Source organism: Diorhabda sublineata, chromosome 5, assembly GCF_026230105.1.
Source record: "Diorhabda sublineata isolate icDioSubl1.1 chromosome 5, icDioSubl1.1, whole genome shotgun sequence".
In the NCBI taxonomy this organism is placed as follows: Eukaryota; Metazoa; Arthropoda; class Insecta; order Coleoptera; family Chrysomelidae; genus Diorhabda; species Diorhabda sublineata.
Window position 1 is genome coordinate 5,472,580 of NC_079478.1, and position 15,587 is coordinate 5,488,166.

At 32.3% G+C, this 15,587-nt stretch overlaps 1 protein-coding gene across 1 annotated transcript in view; it reads right to left on the minus strand.

Moving 5' to 3' along the window:
* Positions 1-15,587, minus strand: part of LOC130443684 (BMP-binding endothelial regulator protein-like) — a 120,643-nt gene that overhangs the window by 43,722 nt on the left and 61,334 nt on the right. The window lies entirely within an intron of this gene.

Genomic DNA, 15,587 nt, shown 5'->3' on the forward strand with positions numbered 1-15,587 from the left:
GCTATAACGAATTGAATATATCGATGAATGTAAGAATCATACCATTAATTTTGCTTTAATTGCAGTATCAATGTACGCAGTCCCTTTTTTACGTAGTTATTACTGTATTTCAGTTATACGACTGACTACGATAGGAAGCAGTAGCCATAACAATAATAATTTGAACTTAGATCTGCGTTCAGGTCCTCATAAAAGTCGACAGTTTCAATAAATACAAATATTTTGTTACTTTTCGTCTAAAATCCAACTTAAGTTCAACATCTAATTGTGGTAGTTCTATTAACCTTCAGTTTATCAACTAAATCTACTGCCATTTTGTCAATGCCGATTTTCGTAAGAAAGATAAGGTTTGTGCAACTATTTTGTAAGGTTTCGCAATTGTATTAAGTAACAGTTTTCGATATAATTTGAATGTCTCTGATTGTACTCGTTTAATGTTCCATCTTTATTGCGTTCTGAGAAATATTTATATTCGTACATTTTGCGATGCCAACGAAGTTGTAAATTATCCAATTGCGATTATTAATTCATTGGATTTGCCAGGCATGCCATCGCACTATTTACAATTGAAGATTGGATCTTGCTTCGAAACCACAACAGCTATATAATGGTACACTGTTAGTTATTAAAAAATTAATACAAAACATTATCGACATCAGCATTTTGAATGACAAGTTTCCAATAATCTCTATGATTCCCACATATGTACCAATTTAATTCAAACGCTTTCCATGTCTATAGTATTTTCTATAATTTCTCCATTTCTTGCAGCATTTATTAACGACTGTATATTGTGTAGGGCAGTCCATTGTCTGAATTGTCTAGCTCTCCAGGGTACTCTAAGGTTTTTGCGACATACCATATTTCAAAATCTTCTAACTTATTAATTACATCCTTTTTCGATGTCCAACTTTCCATACCGTAGTGAAGCACCGACAACACGTAACATTTGATGAATCTTTATCGTACATTAAAATCAAAGTCGGAACAGGTAAACACTTTTCAAAGTTTCAAAAATGCCTGTCGCACCATATGCGCAAATACTTACTCTTTCTATGGGCCTCGCGTTAAATATTATGCTGTATATATCGCGGTTTCTAGATATGATCATAGTTTGTTGTGTTTTTACTTAAATCCATTGTTTCACTTAGTTCTCCTACTTTATTGATCAATTGGTGTAGGTGCGATAAATTATCAACGGTGGCTTAATTTTAGGATCCACCATCTTCTACTACTATACATGGCGTGTTCTTATGTAGGTAAACTACCCAGTTTGTTTGTATTAGATAAAAACAGACTGATCAAAAATATTGTGCGCTCCATTCCATTTACAGATTGATGATGAATTATTTTTTCATTGTCATAAGTAGTAATAGAACTATTGATAACTATTTTTGTTAAATATATAGATTTTATAGACCGTCAAACACCCCCAAACACTTTTTTTATTTTTTTTATCTTAGCTTATAAGACACACACTAAGAGATACTTCTGCAGCTAAAAGTGAATATTTTATGTCCCACTAATGTAGGTGATTAATTTCATTTTTAGTTTGTTATACTTCAGTTCTTCATATTAATACGATTTATGTTTGTGTGTTTGAATGTTTGTAACTGATTCGATTTGCTGTACTAGCGATAAGATTTAAAACTTGTCAAATCCCGACGACAATTAAATCATTCATCTGATTATCCTGACTAGATTCGTTAGGATTAATCAATTTTTTCTTGTATCCTGTACATGAGAGTACGAAATATAGAGCTAGTGGATGAGTTACGTAAGCGTCAAAGCCCAAAATTACAAAATCGAGAGGCAACCATCAACAAATCTGTACTTATTTAAAGTAGGTTTAAAATAGGAAATTAGACCACAAAAAAATAAAATAAAATATAGTTTAATATACATATAGAAACCTTTTTAAAGAGATTTGAGCTAAGTGTGTCTCTGAAAGGAACTATGAAAAAATTGATATCGGTATGATATCGAGTAATTTTCGGTGACCTACATAAGAGACCCGCCGGAAAACACTACCTTTCATCTCATTGTAGACAGCTATTTCTAGCTTATTAAGGAAACGGGAAAGGATAGAAATAATGGATAGAAATATTCACTCAGCGATTAATTGCTAGAAATCGAAAAAATAAGTTGACATCGAACTGGAAATCAGACTAAGATCTATTGGTTACAAAACGCAAAATTTGATTATTGCTAAAAGCGTGTTGCAAAATTTGATTATTGCTAAAAGCGTGTTTTTTAGCTTGTCGAATGTCAAGAAGAATTGTTAACAAAACTTTCGCCTAATACGGTCCTGATCTATCAACAAGTTTTTACCTTAAGATTACTATTTTCTTACAAATTGAATTATTTCGCTAAACTAGTTTATTCCAAAAATAAATTTAGTAACACATTAATAACGATCGATTTATTGCTTTAAAAGGATTAAATGATTATTATTATTATGAGGAAAGGTTAGTTACAAAATTGATTCAAAATTATTTCGAATAATTTAATTAACACATTTTCCTATGTGCACTGGTTCATTCGATCAAAACAGGTATAAAAAACTTTTGTTCAATAATCTTTTGAAATTTGGTTAGATTTGCTCTTAATGGACAGTCACTGGTTCATTATCACAGTCGAATCGATCACGAAATTTGTTCTTTACAGTCGAAAATACAAAAAAAATTATTTAAACTCCCCCCGAAACTATCGATAGGTCTTGCAGCAGTGTGATTACGAACATTGTCATAATGCTAGGCGATAACACACAAACCCATTGTTAGACGCTGTTATTTAAATCAAGGAGAAGCGAGCAGTTCGCGAGCGCGTAGATCTCTGCGGAGCTTCGCTGCTACTGGAGTTTCGGCACGCACCACTCCGAATCTTTCAGATCATATTGTCTATGGAACTACAACGTTCTAGTTATTGTGAAGGAAATAATTCTCACCGTAAATTATATGTTTTAGTTATATAGACCATAATAAATTTAGATCGACTTCTGGAACTATTTCGAAATCGTCTTTCCATATTGAAGTATTTTCTTTATTGTATCATCTGTAAGATAATTCGTGGTGAGTAGAAAATTTGATTACCAAATTTTTTTCCGCCGTCAATTCATTATCATTGGATGCATATTTTGATTCAAATGCAAGTATTCGCTGCTACTTACATATTCATCATCCTTATTAATAGAATATTAACAATATGTTTCTCGTAATAAAAAATATTTAAATGAAACTGTATTTGAACACATGACACTATTATTTTAGTTACATTCAAGGTAGTTGTAATATATTGGAATATTTCAAAATCAATGACATTTATTCACAACTGAAGTTTCTGACATAATTTATCATTAATTTCTTAGATTGCATCATACATGGAATATCTATATTGAAATCTGATACTTCGGTAGAGTATAATGTTACTGATTTCAAATTGGAATGAAAGATCGGGACTTTGATCAATTTGAATATTCTATTTCAAATACACCTACAGGTTCGTTATTGTTTGTATGATACAGGGTAACGTACGATTAATAATTGAAAATTTCTCTGTATCTAGTTCGTTAATGATGACTATGACGGTACCACCAAAAGTTAAGTTCTCCTAGTTTTTACAAATAGATATATTGTTATTAATTCAATTACACTACACCTACTTTTTAGCATAGTCTCCATTTCTTTCGAGTCATTTTTAAAGACGGTACTCCAGCTCTCCTAAGTGGAAGAAATCTCCAACAAATTTGTTGAGGAAGCGTATGAGCTCTGCTAGAACAGCAAACCTTCCATATTTTGGTAAATCACAATTATAAGGATGTATGGGAGGTTTGTGAAACTATTTGTGTAAAAAGGGACTAAAAAAATGGAGATTATAATCATGACAACATATCCTGCCTTAAATAGTTTTTGATTCGAGAGTTTTTACTCAATAATATTTATGTATATCCACATCCATCCAAATTTATCATTATTCGCCTATTGACTTTTCCCGAGAATAAAAATGTGGTGAGAAGAAAACGTTTCGACACAATTCGTGATACTGATAAGACCACGACAGTACAGATGAAAGTTGATTTAAGATCATTACTAGTCAAGAGCAGTAGTTTCAAGAAGATAAAATCAAGTTCTCTTTTTATTTTGTTTTCAATAGAATATTATTTTTTAATCAGACCTCGTAAAATATGCACGTCACTTAATGCCACGAGGACGGTTCCTGACTGATACTAAGACCTTGAAAACTAAGGATAATCTACTATGATTAATAAATAGAGAAATTTACATAATGGGTCATTCATATTGTTATTTAATAATAAACAATCACCCATGATGTAATTGACATTTGCTTACAAACATTTTGGGCTTTATTTACCATTATTCTTCTCAAGCATTCTCCTATTTCAGCTTATTTTTCACTAATAAACTCTTGAAATAAAATATCATATTAATTTTAATCTTTGGCAATGCAATTGGAAACCTAAACTTAAGTCAAATATGAAACGTTCTTATTATAATTATTTTATTTAAATAATTGCTTTTATTTGGTTGAAATAGTTTGAAAAAACGATTTAATTAATGTTACTGCTCCCTTGTCCAAGGGTTTTCCAGCCACTCAGACTCCTTCATCACTAGCATTCGAAGAGCAGACGAAGAGGATGCCGGGATTGTTAATCTCTTATATCAAAACGCTAATGAATTAAAACATAAAATAAAAGGGTTGCCAACTTGGAAGAACAAAAAAAAGTTATGGATAGTAAAATCTAAGCATTCCGCGTAAAATTTTAACGAAAATGGTTATTAACTTGGAAGATTTCACTTTACTTGTTTTTAAGTAACGTTTCACTAGACCCTCTACTCCCAAATTAGGTTATGTAATACTAAGCTAAAACTGCCTTAACCCCACAATAACTCACAGTAATCTATTTAGCACATTTCGAACAACTCCAGCTACAGTAACGTCTCTAATGGGGTAGTTCTGATAATAAACGTGTGAGAAGAGGTCAAGTTATGTCTTTGGACTATACACAAAATTATTAGAAGAAAATAAGTAGTTTTGCTATTAGTTATGATCAAATATATCTAATAGAGTAATAGATTCAAGATTAAATTTACATCATTATTTTTGTCAAAAACGAATGTAAACCCCGAAATGAATTTCATAACAATAAGATACTCTCAATAATTTCATCTGTCCACTACTAGTTTCATAATATTTTGATTTGGATGGCCAGTAATAACAGCAGATCAAATCAATCAATCTGTTCACCATGAACGTAGATGGTTATCGTGTTCATTAATATTCCAACGGCGTAAGAATGAAAAATTGTTGTAGGTAAAATACCAGATATTACACAGACAAATTAACTCAAGTTATAATATTTTCCTAGAAAATATACGTTCTCCACGAATGAGTAATAAATGTGTACATTTTTCATTTTTATAGATAGTGATCTCTATAATAGCAAAAACTTCAAGCTTACGTTACATTACGTAAAACTGTTTTGCTGCTGTTTTTTTTTGACAGATATAATTTATAAGGAGCATGGAATTTTTATTGCAATTTGAAATTTATATTTGGGTGGCAATCGAAAAAATCGAATGTAATACGACGATTTTAAGATATGGCAACACTGAAGTGAATATGTCGAATTTGACATTGTCATCATAAAGTTTGACATTTTTAATATTGAACATGCTCAGAACGTGTTGAGCGCTATTTGAATTGATTGCGTAAACTGATAGTCATGTTACATACTGTGAGATTGATTGTTGTATGAGCATTTGGCTATCAAAAAGATTTGTTAGCGTTGTATACCGTATAATTTGGTGTTCGCTCAAAAACAGCTTGTGTTCGAAAAAATCCGAGAAACCATTCGCAGTACACGAATCATTCTCCACCACGACAATGCGATCTCTCACACATAAGTTCAAATAAAAACGTTTTCAAACAGTAAAAGCCTCGAATTGATGGGTGATCCGCCGTACAGTCCTTGTTTGGCATCCAAATATTTCTTCTTATTCCCGCAGATCAAAGGGAGGGACCGTACTATTCAGTAGAGCATTTCTGTACTGTCCTACTATACTATCGATTTTTTAGATTAACATTTTAAGAATTAATGATCAGGATATTACATTTTTATTGAAAGGAAGTTTTTTCACATACTGTTAACGTTGGTTATGTGAAAAGTCCCCGACCTGACAAACGAAAACATTTTTTGTATTGTGATTCTCCTAAACTTTAAGGTTAGGAAACAGGGGCCAGATCTGGCGAATTCAATGGGTTGTTAACTACTTCTATACAATTCCTTCCTCTACCTTATCAAGTAATAACCTGATATTATTTGATCTTTCGTAGCTAGTCAATTAACATAATCCTAAAACTGTCACATCAGTATTCCAACCCATAAAACCGGCCTCGCATTTGTCGGTGCAGGTTCGTTCCCTGCATCCACTGTTTTTTTTTGTGTCAGTGATGCAGTGGTCGATTCTGGTTTTAACTTACAGTAATGAATCAACGCAAAAACTAGGCAGAGTGTCCAACTCCTTCCATTTGCGTAAGTTTTTTGTCTATTGAATAACTGCTGGATATTCATTTTTTTCCTTTTTAGAAAAATATTTATAATAATTCACTTATACTATTACTATACTATAGGAACTAAGCGTTCTAAATGGATGAAATTTTAAGTGAAAATCTCTCAACGCATGTGCAAATATATTTTCCAGTTTATAGTGATAAGTGCTGACATCGTCAGGTAAAAATCGGAAACTGTTGAAGATGAAATAATAAAATTATCGACACTTTTTCTCAATTTGTTAGTTGTGCCAATTTAGTTGACATTTGTTGCCATTTTTACCAATATTTGTCCCTAGCTTCTTCACTTACTCTGGCTATGGTACTTGCATCAAGACCTAGGTGAACTGCCAGTTTTCTGATAGACTAGCCATCTTCCAGTTTGGCAATATTGACAGCTTTCTGAATTTCAGTTAACTGAGGAGGTATTAAGAACACTAAACTCAAATTAATTAACAAATTATTTGTCAGTGACAATGACAGTGACGTTAAGTTTAATTTACGAAGGCAAAATGTAACTGTACGTAATTTCATCTTATATAACTTTCTATAGCGTATAGAATGTCTATTGGGCTGTTGAAAGAATACTGAACCAGTTGGTCCTGTTTAATGAATTGCAACCTATTTTTTCTAATACTAATATATGAAAATGAATCAGTTGTGTCTAAATGTTCGATTTCGAATAAATCATCAATTATTTTTCAGTTGATGTAAAGCAAAACACGGGTCGAAACGTGTAGAAAGTGGAAATTAATTAAAATTGATGCATTCTCTTTTATCAAGATTGACAGTTGGAATTTCCATAGGAAAAAAATTACACATAATAAGTCGTTTGTAAGTGGTTAAAACTTCAACAGATGTATCAAAGAAAACTGGTTGCTGGCTAAGTACAAATACATCATACTTAATCATCGGTAATTTTTTAAAGAGAAAAAACAGGGACGTACTCCTACTTTTTTCTAATAGAAATTTTTTATTTCATTTATCCATTTGTTTTCGCAATTGAGCAAATAATGGAACCGAAAAGGTAGATACGCGTTTGTTGACTGAAATTTTACATGACTTACGAATAAACAGCTATTTCAATTTTTCACAAAATTCTCTGCATCACAACTAATTATTATTATTACGTTGTTATGTATTCCGACGATATTCGATTCTCCACGAAGTGGGTATAGCTTTTCATAACAATTTCGGTTACTAAATTCTTTGAGTATATATTCCAGAGTTTACTACAGGAATTTTTCCTAATAAATTGAACTTCGTTTGATATCACAATTGGAGGTTATGCGGTTGTTTTTAGTTGCACGCGGTTGTAGTATTGTCGTTTTTCTTGAAAATAATAATTCGGATGTAATTTGGGCGCTAAAGGATTAATGTACTTTTAACAACATGTAAACTAGACGCCAAGACCGAAGGGTCATTTTATTCCTATGTGTATTTTGGGCGCTAACCGACTGAAGTACATGATTTATGAAATACAGTTATTTATTAAATCACCGACATTTATAATAAGTTATATTTTTGTATTTTTAGATTTTCCTATAAGAGAAATGACCTATTATCACTTAAGGTCTGATAAAATTTAGAGGGGGTTACTTTGGACTTTTTTTAAATGAAAAATCTGCCCTTAATAAAGTTTCCTCACAACATTTTTGTAACACTCTATAGAATAAAGTAAATTTTATATTTCTTTATATTTTTATTTAGTACTCAAGTACATATTACATATAAAATAAGAGATTTACATAACCTAACCTAACCTAACCTACTTAAAAATCTATCAACTTTCCCTCTATTGGGTTATTTTATGACTCGACCTACCTGGACTTCTTAGCGCCGAAAATACATGTCGGATTATCTATCCTTCTTGGTCAGACAGGTAAAGAAGGATGGTTAGCGCCCAAATTACACCCGCTGTTCTTGTTACTTTAGTCCAAGTGAAAAACAAAAAAATAAGTGCTTCAGTAGGTTCAGCCCCTCTTCTAGCAGTGATAACAGCTTGGAATATGTCTTTAAATAACAAATTTTCAAATACCTGTATCAATATGTATAAATTGAATTTGATTTGACCAAGTGAAACAAATCTTGTGACTACTTCGTCAAGCAAATAATATAAAGCAGACTCACTCAATCTTCTCATGGTGTTGGAGTTGACTTTATGGTACCGCACAACGCGATTTTTGGAATGTTTTTACGCGATTGAAACCCAATATTTAGGTTGTTCCATCACATTACTTGAAAATTTTATTGCTTCATTCTCAAAACTTACAACACCTCAACACACAAATTCGTCCGCAAAAACCAAATATTACAAATTTTTAATATGAGACTCAATTTTAAAAGTAAAACGTGAATCAACAGTCTAATCACGTTAGTTAGATACTTTCATCCAATAGAAAACGAAATAAGATTTTTATCTGTTTTGTCTAGCAATCAAAAAACAGTTTTAATCTTCTTGTACAAGCTGTATATTCTGCCGTTAACAAATTGGATAGAAAAAAATTTTTAAACGGCTTGCATATCCAGTTTCTACTTCGAATAAAAAATTAAAGTTTGCTTACTGTTTAATTTGGCAGCATTTGCACAAGCTGAGTTATTTAGTAAGAGAGATTGTTGACGCAATAAACATTTGTCTTCATTTTTGTACCACTTGGATATTAAAAACTAATCTTCACAATAGAGGTCGCGTGTTTTGACAATTGACTACATACACAATGAAGTAACAACTTCGCATGAGTTTTTGCCGCTTTTCAACTACAATTTGACTGTTTAGCAACATGAATCGTAACGTAAATCAATTACAACAAACCATAAACTGAACATTAATGTAAAAAATAGGGTTTTTGGGATTAGTCGGCGCCACAGAAAACCTACTAGATTCATTACTCAATAGATTCATTATGTCAACTTATCAGGTAAACTACGTAATAATTTGAGATGGAATTTGACATTGGAAAGGGTTATTTCAATTCAGGACAATTCATCGGTGCACATTCATGTACATTCCATAACAATGATACATTAATTGAGTAACGTTTTGTTCCTTCATTTGCCCTATTTCTCCTATTTACCCTATTTTTGGTTTCTAAATCTGAAAGAAATGAAAAAAAGATTTCTCTTCTGTACTTTTTGAAGAGATGTAGAATTAAACGTACACAGTTCAAAAAAGTCTACTTTTAATTCTTACTTAATCCATTTTTCTCATGTGTTAATTAGTATAACTTTGGACGAAGGAGATACAAATATTTTTGTCGTTTTACTGATCGAGCATCCCTCGTACGCAGAGCTATTAATACACTTCTCGTTGACTAGGTCATGAGATATGTATCTCATACATACATCTGTAAAGTGAAATTTGCACAACGAATTTATTAAAATTTCTAGGTCAAAACAATGACAGAAAAAACTCTCTTAATATTAACTGCCCCGCTCACTATTTTAACTATATATTGATTATAGTATACGTAACAATTATAAATTGATACCCAGGACAATGGTTATTACAAACCACTTCCATTTACATCATCTTTAGAAGTGTTTACTTCGCAGAAATTCTTACAAAATATAATGGGTTACCAATTATGAATGATTTGATACTTGACATTACACTTCTGGATTTCGATACCTCCTGATTCTAATTTGGTAATGAAGCTCTTTACGTCTCTACCAACAGCTTATAACTCACTGTGTATATGTGTTACTGCAACCACGTATTCAGTAACAGTAGTAATGGTTTGTTCTGCTATGGAAATTTGTAGATACTGCGTGAAACGTTGGACACGGTAAATTTTATGATGTTCAAAAAAAATCTTACATAGGAAACATAGGAAGCACGCATACATGCCTACAAGGCACTTGTAGTTTGTGCTAATAATTCATATTCACCTGGTAGAACTTCTCCAAACAACAGATAAAAACCCTAAGGTCAATAGCTGGAGTAAACCTCTGGGAAGTAGAACGCAGTTCCGAAATTAGACAGGCCTGCGACCAGATAACAGATGTAGTGCGGAGAGGAAACGAGAGTGGAAGGCACACGCTGAGAGAATGGGGAAGGATTGTCTGACGAAAAAAACATTCAAGGAGAAACCAAGGATCAGAAGATCGACAGCCAGACGTCCAAAGGATGGGTCGAATCATGGACATCGACATTCCAAGATCGAAACTGAAGAAATTGGGGAATACATGGCAAGCCCTAAAATAAATAAGAAAAGAAGAGGAGTCTTCTTCTTGTGGATAACTAAATATTAGATTTGTGGTGAAATGGTCAGTCAAGTACCGAAAGAGTATATCCGACATTGTACCTATACTTTTTAAGGGTAGTAACGCAGCCGTTGCAACTAAAAATATTTGAGATGTTAAGTACATTAGACGTTCGTAAATTTAAATTCAGATCCGGTAATTTGATCTCTATGATTCGGATAGTTCATGAAGACCAGAACTAACAACAATAAATAACGATAAACTAATGACAGAAGCTGAAGCAAATTTATGTCGAACAATCGAGAAGATCTCAAATAGATTTAAACAAGGTTGGCCGATCCATCTTATATGCAACTTATTGCTTCAACGGCACTATATACGACAACGAGAAAAGTAGTTGCATTATTCAAATGATTCACCAGGAAGTACTGTGAAGCCGCGTGAGTATCCCAAAAAGGTGTGTTAATAGAAGTATACACAAAATCGTTCATTTTGGAGTACTGAAACTTGGACAAAATGTTTATACAGATGTTTATTCTGACCAACTGAATCGAGTAAACTATTATTTAGTAGAAAAGTATTCGGCGATATTCAATGCAAGTTTACTCCGCGCAAGACGAATCTTGGAAAAAATTGATGGGTAGAAATATTCATCGCATCTTCGGAATTCCATTTATTTCGATGGTTGGATGGAGAAGATATTGAAAAAGTTGCACATAAGATGGTAAAATGTTGTTAATAACGAGAGTAATTACACTATTGATTAATAATAAAGATTTTATTCTTTCGAACCTCAAAGCTATATTAGGAATATATCTAACGTTGCATTTCATATTCATTGTTTCAACATTGATCAATTAAGTTGACATTTAAGAATGAGTTCCATCTCATCATACTTGTAGTTATTTATAATACCGAATGTTTGAACTACAGAAATATACCTTTGAAATTTAGCTTCAAGAAGTATTAGCATGTTATCAGTGTGAAACATCAAACAACATACATGAAGTAAAATTATAATTCGAAGATGGAGTATATTTCAAACATTATTAATTAGGATTGATTCTCAGTACACATGTATTTCCTATCTATGTAGTTGTCAGTTGTTGTTATTCTGGCATCTCATCGAAACACTCCCAGATGTGCATCTTAAGCATTTAGACCAGTGACTGAAGTGAAACTACACAAACCAGCTAATACGAGGATGGTTCCAGAAGTACTTGCATTAACAAAGAAAACAGAATTTGGGGAAAAATATATTTATTTTTCAACGTAATCTTCTTTTAGATCCATACCTTTTAGCAGCGATGTTCAATACCCGTTGTTTTATGATAATAGACGTCAAGTTTCTCAAACTAGCCATTACTGGGAACAGAAAATAATCCAAGGGGTTTAAATTTGGCGAATAGGGTGGATAAGGCAGCAATTCAAACTTTAATTCATTCATAACACTTTCTTCTTAGCCAAATGCGGTCGTTTTTTGTTGATTGTTGATTACCGTTGATAGTTTTTATTTTTTCAAGATAGTCAATGAATATTATCACACGCGCATCCCAAAAAGTCAATACTATGACCTTGCCTGCAGATGGAGAGGTCTTTGCCTTTTTCCTTGCCTTTGATTGTTCTTTTATTTCAGGTCTGAAGTGATGGACCCACGTTTCATCCATGGTTATTGAATGGTGCGAAAAATCGGCTTTATTTCTGTGAAACATGGTTTTTGTTCCATTGTGAGCAAACGCGGCATCCATCTTGCGCACAGCTTTCTCATGTCCAAATTTTAAGTTAATTTGCGATGTACCGCACTTTTTGGAATGTCTACTATGTCTGCTACCTCGAGCATTTTCAGTTGACAATCATCCAGTACCGCTTTGTGGAATTTCTTCAACATTTCTGGAGTCGTCACCTCATTTGGTCGACCACTGTGATGCTGGTCTTCGCAGGTCATACGCCCTCGTTTAAACTATGTTACCCAATATTTTACAGTTGATAACAGGATCAGTTTCATCCAGAGTAGAATCTATTTCAGCTTGTATATTGGTTGGGTTGATGCCAAAAGTAGTGTATCACATAATAATAACCAATTTATTCCATGTTTACAAATTCACTGAAAACGTTCACTATTGATAGCTTCCAAACAAATACTAAACAACGTGGCGTCTTTAAGCTTAAAACATATATTGGATAGATTCCATACTTTCTAATACAGTGGTTTTTTCAAGTAACTACCGCCATTTCTAGATCTTGCCCGATATTTCTGGGACCATTCTTGTGATGTAAGAGATAACGCGATATAATCCATCAAAACCTAAAGATACCGAATGGTATTACAAAAACTCTCTTCGTCTCTTTGACAGAGAGTTAGGGCATTTTGTGTGTTTGTGTGAGGACGGACTTTTTTACTTAGTTCTGAAATGACTATTGATATCTTAATATTTCGGCTAATGAAAAAATGTAACTTAAACGCATTCGGGTCAAAGATCACTGATTCCGTATGGTATCCGTAAGTGTTATAACACTCGTTATTTTCATAGTATTCCATCCAACAATTATATGATTTTAATGTTTTGAAAAAGGTTATTATACTTTGGTAATATGTTTTTATTACAATAAAAATACGTACGTTTTCTTAAAATTTCAATTGAAATGTTCTCTATGTCGCCTAATCTAAATCTAAATATTGAAATCTCATATTTTATCATAAAAATGAAAAATCTTGAAAAGCAAAGAACAAATGAATCATATAATGATTGGAATGGAATAGACTTATTCAGATAATATGATTCAAGACATCGGAATATGAATTTATTCAATATTATCAAAACCAATTTCTATTTTTGAATATTTAATACTTTTTTCTAGAATTGTTTTCAGATACCATTTGAATACCTCAACAATATCAGTAACTAATTTATGTAAGAATATAATTGACAAAGAATCTATTTTTTTTTTCATAATTTCGACCTACCTGCTCGATTTAAAAACCACATCGATTGCATACAACTTGGCATGTGGCCAATAAAAACCATTTTTTATTACTCATTAAAGGAATCAATGCATATGCAAAGTAGCAATAAAATCCTGGCCTATATATTTTCTTAACGCCTTACACGCAGTTGCACACCTGCTACATTAAGATCACATTCATAGGTATTGTAAGCTAATTTCCATTGTATAAAATATGGCTGTTGTCCGATCTGTACCGTTCTGTATAATTTCTTAAGAGGGAGAGGTTATTTCAAAACAGATATTGTGGAACATAGAATATATTTGACTATAGTAGAAATACAATTTCATAGTGAGAGTGAACTTGCTTTAGAACCATCACCAATGATATTCACAATCATTTACAGTTGGGATACTTCCGAAGAACTCTAATATATCGAGACGAGTTTCACAAAAGCGCTTATAGTACCCGTATCCACGACAAAAGTAGAGAATTTTAGTAGTTCATGTTAAAAATGTCGGTTTGCATTGTTATATTTGATGAATATGATAATTATTTTAATGTCTTAATCTGTTTTTATATTTTCAACTTAGTATTACGAAAAGAGTATGGCAATATACGACCATTGGATATGTATCCGTTGGCGCTGGCGTGGGTTCTTTCAGAAGTTTAATTACACCGGTACATGTTTGTTGTATTTCTATTAAGTAAACCAGAAATGTGCCTTTAATTGTTGTGCCCTAAAACATATTGCAATTCATATTCTTTCCGCAGCTCCTCTCTTGAGTCTTAGCTTTTTGCATAAATTGTTCATTAACAGTCTTATCTTTTGAAATCTCGCGGTTACACCAAGCCATGAAAATATACGGTAATCGTTGAGGGTACCGCGGGCGATGCCTTCTGAATCTGCTCCATTTCACAACTACGGATGACCGCGTTGTCACCTGTCAATTATAACAACTACAGCTAAAAACAATTTAGAAGAGATACAGATGACATCGCCTGTCAACTGTCGACCGTCGTCTGTCATTTGGAAGTGTGACGGCGGCTTAAGTATAGTTTTTATCTATTGTTGATAAATATTTCTTAATTATGTTTTTATGACTCGACTTATGACAAACTTATATAAGAATATGCTTACTTCCTCGGAATGCTTGATTTACCTGATCATTTTTTTAAACGTAATGTAAAGAGGCGACGCATAATTCCAAAGTATTGTGTGAAACAAGTTCAGTGTGTATCTAAAATTAACAGTTAAGTATAAGAAAAATAAACGCACCTACTATTATTCCACATCGAAAACTAGATATCAAAATAAACAGTGTAAGATAATTGGTTATTTTTTATGTTTTAACAAGAATCAAATTAAATGTTCGATAGATCAAGATATATGTTACAGGCACGGAATTTGTTTATAATTGGAAATCGAGAGTGGATAAGGAAAATACTTTTTCAAAAACTGATCTACATAAATATTACTCATGAAAACGGAGAATATAATCAATTTTAAAGCTATTAAGAGAAATTTCACGTTTTGGGATTAAATAATTTGAATTGAACAGTATCAAAACCATATTCGTGTTCCTTTAAGTTATTGATAATATTTAGTTATCTTAAATACGTCATTTGGATATATTATATTGTATCTACTTTAATGATTGAATTGAATTTATTGATTTTTCGTTTTTATCCATGGAAAAAGAAATCCATATTGCTAAATGTGTATTTTATCATCATCATATCAGTATTATATCAAACAAATTTCACCCTTATTTGTCATAATTACGCGGGAAACCTCAGTATTTGATGCTCAGTTCAAAATAATAATTTTTGTGGTGCCTCCTGCATTTCATTTCTATATAATTATAGA